We start from the raw sequence: 9,578 nt of genomic DNA, 5'->3' as shown, positions 1-9,578 counted from the left end.
AAAAAAAAAGAATTAAGTTAGAGTAAGGATGGCAATGGAACCACCTTACCTCTGTAACTTGATTTGTCTATACCTTTTCAATCTGTAAGCAGAACAGATCATCTGGGAGGCTGGGCTTTATGAAGAGGAGTGTGGTATCAAAATTGAAGGAAGACTGATCAAAAACCTACACTATACAACTTTGATGATACAACTTTGCTTTCTGAAACTGAGAAGGACCTGAAGCGTATGTTGTTGAAAGTCAAGGACTGTAGCCGTGAATTTGCATTGAAGCTTAATATCAAGAAGACAAAGATTCTCACCACTGGGCCCACTGGCAGCACAGTGATTGGTGGAGAACAGATTGAAGTTGTTGACAATTTCAGCTTACTTGGCTCCACAATCAATACTCTTGGCACCAGCAGTCAGAAAATCAAAAGACGAATTGGGGAAGTCTGCTTTCAGGGACCTCTACAAAGTGCTAAAGAGCACCATGGGGTAGTTATGAGTAAAACTTTCATTTTCATTTTTATAAAGAAAATAAAAATCAAATAAACTACTCTTATGTCTCCAATTCTCTTTAAAGCAAAACTCAAAAGTAGTTTTCTGTTTCTGTCACCTTGATTTACTCTTCTCCCATTTTCTTTGACATGATTTCACTTTCCCCATAATTCTCCACTAACCTTGTTGCTAGTGACTTTAATATCATAAAATAGATTTCTAATTTTCATCTTAGTCTATCTGCAAAAGTTTAATGCAGTGAATCTTCAATATTTCTCTCTTTCTCTCTATGTGTATGTCTTCCTGTTCTGGAATTCTAAACACACATAAGCTATTCCATTGGATGGTGTTTCACATAATTAATAATTCTTAGGCTTTCTTTATTCTTTTTACTGACTTTTTCCTTAGAAATTAGTTTTGAAAGATTTTTCTTTAGTCTTGTTAACTCTGTCTTCTATTAATTCAATCTTACTTTGTTCTTCCAAAGTGTTATTTCTGAAATTTTAGTATTAATGATCTAGATTAGATTTCCACTTGTTTCCAGTTATTTTGTAGAGATTTGACTCTTTCCCGTTGGTTTTTGTCTGAGGTTTTAACTTTCATCCTATTATTGTTGTTGTTAGGTGCTATTCAGTTGAGTATAACTCATAGTGACTATGAGTCGTAATCAAAGGCATCTAACAACAGTATAGTGACACTATGAACAGTAGATCCAAACCTTGTCCTAATCTGTGCCATCCTCATCATCTCTGCTATGCATGAGCCCATTGTTACAGTCATGTGTCAATTCATTTTGACAAGTCTTCCTCCTACCCTGAAGCCACATTCTTCTTCAAAAAGTCTTGCTTCTAGAGAATGATTTGCTCAGCATACAGATTGAATAGGTATGGAGAAAGGATACAACTCTGACACAAACCTTTCCTAATTTTAAACCATAAATCCTTCACCCCCCCTTCAATTCAACCCATTGAAGAGAGCTAAATATTTTTCATTTTTTATCAGGTAGTTCTAATAAATTTCTTCCTTAAGAAGATTAAATAGTACTGCACTTTGGTCCTCTGCTTGAGCCGTATTATCTAATTTTCACTTGTGATTTAAAGTTATCTGTTTTCTCTGTGACCTTGTGGTATTGTTGTATTTGTTTCATTGTGCTTTGATATATTCAATTGAGCAAAGCAGGTGTGCTACTCAGTGTGCAAGTCTGGCAACTCTTAGCAGTCACCACCCATTTCTTGGTGTGAGAGGGGAGGAGAAGGAGTATGCAGTTCTTTCTTTATTATTTGCATACAGCAGTTGAGGGTGGGATGGGCTGGAGCTGATCAGGTGGTGAAGAGCGGGTGTTGACACATGTCCAGCTGAGGGGAGTATAAGTCATGCCTGTATGGATAGGCAGTATGAGTGCTGATCACTGTCTTCTGTCAGGTAGAACAATAATATAAGACACAAAAACAAAAACTAGGGAGGGGTTCATATGGAAAGAGAAAAAGAATAGGCATGGAAAGAAACACACACACACACACACACACACACACACACACACACACATGCACACACGGATTAGGAAAGAAGGGAGGAAAATGGATGGGAAAGATAAAAAAAAAAACTGGTAGTAGATCCATATTTACTTGTGTTCTCCCAAAAAGTGAACCAACAGAGTGGACATTATCAAACAATATCACTAATATCACAGGCAAGCAAACTCCTGCTGAAAATTATCCAAAAATGACTGGTATGTACATTGACAAAGAACTAGACATTATCGACAATGTCAGATGGTTCTTGGCTGAAAGCAGAGAGTACCAAAGGAATATCTGTGGTTCCTTGACTATGAAAAGGCATCTGACTGTGTAAATCACAACACACTGTGGCTAACTCTGAGAAGAATGGGAATCCCAGAGTTTCCTCAGTTCTGTAATCAACACTCTTGGCACCAGCAGTGAGGAAATCAAAAGGCCAATTGCATTGGGGAAGTCTGCTGTCAGGGAACTTTCCAAAGTGCTAAAGAGCAATGATGTCAGTCTAGGGACTAAGGTTCACCTGATACAGGCCATAGTCTTCACAATTACTTGCTATACATCAGCAATAACTAAGAATTACAGAAGAAAAAATGATGACTTTGAATTGTGGTGCTGGTATTGAATATTCCATGAACCACCACGAGAACAAATAAGTCTGTCTTGGAGAATGTAAAACCAAGTTTCTCTTTGGAGTCAAGGATTTTGAAGCTCCATCTCACATAGTTAGGGCATATGACCAGAAGAGACCACTTCCTGGAGAAAACCATCATCCCTGGAAAGGTGGAGGAACAGCACCAGAGAGGAAGACCCCAGATGAAATGGATTGACACATTATCTGGGGTAGTGGGAGCAGGTGTGTTGGAGTCAGAGAGATTGGCTCAGGATAGGGCAGGGTTCAGAGTTATTGTACATAGGGTTGCTATGAGCTGTGGGTAACTTGATGGTACATAACAACTATTGAATGGAAAAATTTATTTAACAGCAACTTAATTTGTTTGGCAATAAATTAAACTGGCAAAAACCATTAAGACAACTAAACAAGATAAAAGTTTTAAGACAGATTTTATATTAATCCCATTTTAGAAAGCCAGTTGACAATTTTCCCATCTCTTTCAAACCAGTACTCTGAAGGAACAAGCATGTCCTTTTTGCGGAAGGATCCTTTATTCAACTTGTAAACTGTGAGTATCTGCATCCATAAGAATTGTTCAGTCCAGAGAAAATCATCAGGTTGCAGCCATCAACCTCAGTTCACTGCATGGATCATCTCTTCATCTAGTTGGGCTCTGGTCAACTCATGCATCCCCACCCAGGCCTCTGTGTTGTTGTTGTTATTTTGTGACTTCGAGTCGTTTGCGACTCATAGTGACCCTATGTACAACAGCCCTAAACCCTGCTCTATCCTGTGCCAATCGCACTGTCTCTGACACACCCATCCCGATTACCCCAGTCACTGAATCAATCCACCTCATAGGGGGTCTTCCCCTCCTGCGCTGTCCCTCCACCCTACCAAGCATGATGTCCCTCTCCAAGGACCTATCCCTCCTTATAACATGTCCAAAGTATGTCAGGCCTCTGTAGCTAGATTTAAAAGGCCATCAGAGTGGCTGCGCTTTTGCTTAGCAACCTGACCCACCACAGAGTGCATATACTTCCAAATGTAGGAGTAGAACGCACATGGCATCAGATCAGCATAGGTGCACATCTGATCTCAGGCAGAGTAGGCGGGAGAGTCCCCGGCCACCAGTTGGGTGGGAGTAGGGGAGGCTCCTCTTTAGATCAGCAGGGCAGCATGAGGAATAAGAAGATTGGACCTTCTGGTTGTCAGTCACTGGTGTGGGCACTGAAGCAGTCCTGATTTTGGCTTGGTTTTTTTAGCACTATCTTCTTGGCCTTCAATGCTATTGCATTACTTTTTATTTAGGGAGAGGCAAGGATTTCCTTCTTCACTGTGGAATCCATCTTCCTCAGACTGCATTTTCATTCCTGAGAACCCCTTCTCTGAATGTTAAAGCAAATTGTCTCTATCCTTCAATATCAAGTGAATTTGACTTTGTTGCATTTTTTATGGATCTGGAGAATAATAATGGATAAGAGTCTCACACCTGCTTCGGAGTGGTGTCTCTGGTGGTTTAGTAGATTTAACTTGCTTCCCCCTTAGAGTGGCTTCAAAGTATTGTTTCTTGCTGAAGTTCTGAAATTATGATTTATCTGTTCTCAGTAGACATGTTAAATAAATCTGAGGAAACTCAAAAGCCTATTTTTATTGTAATTTTTCTTATTAAATTCTGGATGTTGCTTTAAGGTGATTTGGTAAGAGATGAAAGAAAAGGTGCCTGTTAAACTCAGATTGAGTTTAAAATTTTATAGGCAGACTTATTTGATACGAAATTTCTTGATTTAGTCTAGAGGGGAATAACTTTGGTCCTACAGAGGAAAGAAATACATGGCATAGGATTTTCAAACCCATTTGTTCTGTGGGGTTTCCTTACTATGTGAAGCCTTGCGAGGTTCCCACAAAGCCCTCCAGCTGCCTTTATGTCCCGAGGCTCAGAGACTTGTGTATCCCCCACATAGGTCTAGTGTTGCAATAAGAACATCCTCAAAGTTTGGCAGTGTTTTACTTTGTTGTTGTTGTTGATGTTAGGTGCTGTTGTGTCAGACGACACTATGAATAATAGACCTAAACCCTGCCCTCTCCTGTGCCGACCTCATCACCTCTGACACACTTGAGCCCATTGCTACAGTCACTGTGTCCATCTGCCAGGGTTCAAATTCCTTATCTCTCTCACACTCATTGCCACTGAGTCAGAACCAACTCATAACTGATCCTCCATTGGCTTTCCAAGGCTGTAAATAGCTTGGGAGGAGATGATCCATCTTTTCCCCTAGGACCTGCTGGTGGATTCGAACTGCCAAAGAAGCATGGCCTTTGGGTTAGCAGAGAAACTTCCTAGATCTAAGCCACTAGACCTCCCTAATTTCCCTAGTTGGTTTTTTTTAAACCAACCCAACTCATTCATTGCCATCAAGTTGGAACCAATGAATAGCTCTCCCACTAGCAAACACATTTTTGTAGGCTTTAAATTGCACAGGAGAAGACTGGACAGTCTTGCTCCCTTAGAACTGCTGGTAGATTCAAACCTGCAGAGATGAACCACTTTGGGATTGTAATTTCCTTATAAATTATTTAATTTTTTAATACCTGTATTTGACACAGCTATATTCTGTGTCGGCCCTCTTGAAGATGTATATTCCTAAAAACTTCCTATAGAATTAACTTTCTCCTTAATAAGGCCATCACCGCTGACTGCCAATTCAATCAGGAAAGCATTTTTTAAAACCTTCATTAAATTGTTTTATTGGCATTGTAATGTAGGTTGTCTTCTCGTAGCATCAGCTAGAACTGTGCTTCTCAAACTTTAGCCTGCATTGCATACAAATCACTCAAAGAGTTGCCAAAATGCAGATTTTTCTGATTCTGTGGGTCTGGAAAGGAGCCAGAGATTTAGAATTTCTAACAACTCACAAGTGATTTGGAAGCTTATAGTCTCTGGAGCAGCACATGGTAAATGGTTAAAGATGACAGAAGAATCAATGCCTTTGAGTCATTCTGTTGGAGAAGAGCACTGAATATTCCATAGAATGCTAGAAGAACAAATATGTCTTGGAGAAAGTGCAGCCAGGGTACTCCTTGAAGACAAGGATGGTGGAGACTCATCTCACATAATTTGGGCATATTATTAGGAGAGGCAGGATATCATGCTTGGAAGGGTAGAGGATCAGATCATTGAAAAAGAGAAAGACCCTCAATGAGATGGATTGACACAGTGACAATAATAATAATAGGCTCAACTGTATAAAAAATGATGAGGATGGCACAGGATAGGGCAAAGGTCAGATCCATTGTTCACAGGGTCATTATAAGGTGTGGTTGACTCAGCTGCACCTAAGAGCAACAAAAGGATTATTTTCAGATGCCTGGATGTACAGACTGCTGGTACAAGAATGTTTCATATTATTGTAATAGATATAGAGGTAGGTGTTACTGAAGTCATATTATAAAATACTCTTTAAAGAAAGATCATGATATAAAAGAAGGATTTTTTAAACTTTTTATTGTGATCTGAGCCAAAGTTTACAGAACAAGTTGGTTTTTCATCAACATTTTCAACACTTTGTTTCACAAAATGGGTTACAATCCCCATTCATCCCTCTCTCCTGGCCTTTTTTGCCTTCTGAGCTTTCTCTCTGGGCAAGGACTACTTATTGTCTTTTGTGGTTGAGTAAGGAGTGAGTATCTCCCTGGTATTACTAGTTTCTTATAGATCTTATTGAAAGCCCAGGTAGAAGTTGTACTGCTAACTCAAATGCAAAGGATTCGACTCCACCAGCTAGCCCATGGGAGAAAGAAGGACAATTTCCTCCCATGCTATTTATAGCCTCTGAAAACTCACTGGAAGGTCAGTTATAAGTTGATTTTAATTTGAAGGCCCATGAGAGTGATTTCCGTTCAAGACTCCAAGACTGACTGAGGTCACAGTTTCAAGGGTTCCACCAGTCTCTATCAGATCAGCACTGATTGTCTTTTCTATGATTTTGAGTTTTGTCTCAATATTTTTCTCCTATTTTATCAGGTGTGATCTATTGTTGTTGTTATATGCTGTTGAGTTTCCTGTGACCCATAGCAACCCTATGTACAGCAGACCTTGAAGTCTGCCTGGTCCTGAGCCAGTCTCACTGATTCTGACACACCAATGGCAAATTGCACCTGTTACTGTATCAATTCATCATATCTGGGGGTCTTCCTCTCCTGCTCTGGCCTTCCACCCTTCCGAATATGATGTCCTTCTTCAAAGACGGATCCCTCCTGGCCATATGCCCAAAGTATGTGAGACCGAGCTTCAAAATCCTTGCCTCCAAGGAGAAACTCAGTTTTACCCTCTCCAAGACAGAACTATTTGTTTTCTTGGCAGTCTATGGTATATTGAAGACTCTTATCCAGCACCACAACTCAAAAGAATAAATTTTTCCTCTGTCTCCCTAAGTAATTTTATCCAGCTTTCTGATGCATAACAAGTAATTGTGAAGACCATGGCCTGGATCAGTCTCACCTTAGTCTCTAGAGTGACATTGTTGCTTTTCAGTCTTCTGGAGAGGTACCTAACCGCAGATTTTCCCAACACAATTTGTCTTTTTATTTCCTGACTGCTGGTGCCAAGAGTGTTGACTGTGGAGCCGAGCAGGCTGTAATTGTTAACCTCAATCTCTTCTGCATCTGTCATGGAGTCCCAGGGATGATCTATAGAGAAAATTTTTAGAGTGGTCAGCCATGTTAGCTCAACATCATCTAGATCTTCTGGTCTCAAGATTGTGAGGATGTAAAAAACAAAACAAAACGAACAAACAAAAAAGATTGTGAGGATGTAAGTTCACATGGTCCCTTAGCCCACTGGACTAACAATAAAAGACAGTATTTTTTGTAGTTCATGATCTCTTCTCCAACACTATATAGTTCAAAGGCATTGATTCTTCTTTTATCATCCTTACTCATTGTCCAAGTTTCAGATGAGTAGCAAGCAATATACTTAGATCAAGCACATCTTGCTCTTTAAAACATCTTTGTTCTTTAGCATTTTGGAAAGGTCTTGACAGCAGATTGTCCCAATTCAACATGTCTTTTGAGTTGACTGTTGCTACCATTAGTAATTGTTGTGTCTCTAAGTAAAATGAAATTTCTGAAGAGATTGTTCAATCTTTTCTCCATTTATTATGACATTGCCTATTGGTCCAGTGGTGAGGATTTTTATTTTCTTGATATTAAGATATAACCCATACTAAAGGCTGTAGTAATTTATCTTCATTAGGACCTGCTTTAAGTTTTCTACATTTTCTATAAGCAACGTTGTGTCACCTGGTAATTCATGTTGACGAATTTTCCTTCTATCCTGACACCACATTCTTCCTCTTATGGTCAAATTTATCAAATTATTTGTTCAGCATATGGATTGAATAGGTATAGAGAAAGGATACAAGCATTGATTATAGGGAAGTTTTTGGGTATGTAGGTCATAACAAATAATGGATAATATTGAGAAGAATGGAAATCCCAAGATTCTTAATTTGTGCCCATTGTGCTATACATAGACCAAGAAGCTGTTTTCTATACAGAACAAGGGACCAGATGGGTTGACGTTGTGACTGGGGCAATGGGCTTGAATGCGCCAGAGACGGTGTGGCTGACACAGTGTTCAGATCAGTGTTTGTAGGGTCGCTATGAGTTGCACTCGACGACACCTAATGACAACATAGGAATTTGAGGGAGTTCTGGTGGGATGACCCATAGTAAGCGGCCCTGCTAATCCAAAGCTGTGCTTCTCCAGTGACTCTGTGGGAGAAAGATGGAGAAAGTCTCCTCCCACTGCAGTGTGTAGGTTTAGAAGCTCAAAAGAGGGTCTGTATGAATTAGAATCAATTGGTTTGGCAGTGAATGAATGAAAACAAAAGGGAATGATGTTTAAAAATACTAGTTTAGGGTGAGCACAAGGGCAGAAACAGATAGTAAATGTCTTAAAGTATCTCACAGATCAATCTATTGGTTGCTTGTTTGTAAAAGCAGCTTTATTTCAGCAACACATTTCGGTAGCCAGATTTTAAAGATTCTTCTCAAGTATGTTCGTGGTTAGGCACTTAATACCTAAGCAATAGAGACATCTGTTTGCTGAACAGATATTATTGCACAGAGTAACAGCACTCAAACAATTCCATTTGCTTTTCTGATTAGAGCAAAGGGGAGGGAGAGGAGGGCAGGAACATGCAGGGAATGATGTTGGTGGCTGGGTTTGCACAGTGCGCCTGCTTGCAATATCAATGGGCAAGAGTGTCTGGTTAACAGAATGGCAAAGATTTTTTTCAGCACAGAGTAATTGTCCTTAAAATGCTTCCTTATAAATATTTTATTAGTAAGCCATAATGCCTTAAATTAAAGAACCTATTGGAGTAAGGCTTGGTTTGTATGTTATTTTAAAGAAGGTATGTGCATTAGCTTTTAGGATATTTTTGGGAGCAGTGCTACCTCATTTGAATAATGGTTGTAGCACAGTGCTTTCTTAATAATGGAATTCCATCTTTAGGAGAGGCTCATCTGTTTGTCTTTCAGATATCCTAAAAATTGGACTAATACCATTTTACCAATTAGGACAACACAGTGGACTGCAAGGGTTTCCATGCAGCCAACAAGTGCTGTAAAATGAACTCGAACTTGCCGCTGTTGAGTGTGTTCTGGCCCACAGTAATATTTGACTAGGTTTCTCAGGCTGTAAATTACATTGAGAGAGGACTGCCTATCTTTCACTGCCCTTCAGTCTTGAAGCCACGGGTGAGTTCGAACCAGTGGATGTGGCAGCTTAGGGTTACCAGCACAACACCTTACAGCCTTTGCCATCGGAGCTCCCAATAAGTGCTATATATAGATGGGAAGTTAGATGGCATCAAGTTGACTGTGATTCGTAGTGATCCAATGAGCAACAAATTAGATCAGTACTGTATCCTGGACCATCATCACTGTCTCTGACATGCTCT

This window comes from Elephantulus edwardii, unplaced genomic scaffold (genome assembly GCF_000299155.1).
Source record: "Elephantulus edwardii isolate Elephantulus edwardi_28Jun2011 unplaced genomic scaffold, EleEdw1.0 scaffold00222, whole genome shotgun sequence".
NCBI classification, from domain to species: domain Eukaryota; kingdom Metazoa; phylum Chordata; class Mammalia; order Macroscelidea; family Macroscelididae; genus Elephantulus; species Elephantulus edwardii.
This window is presented reverse-complemented; position numbering follows the sequence as displayed.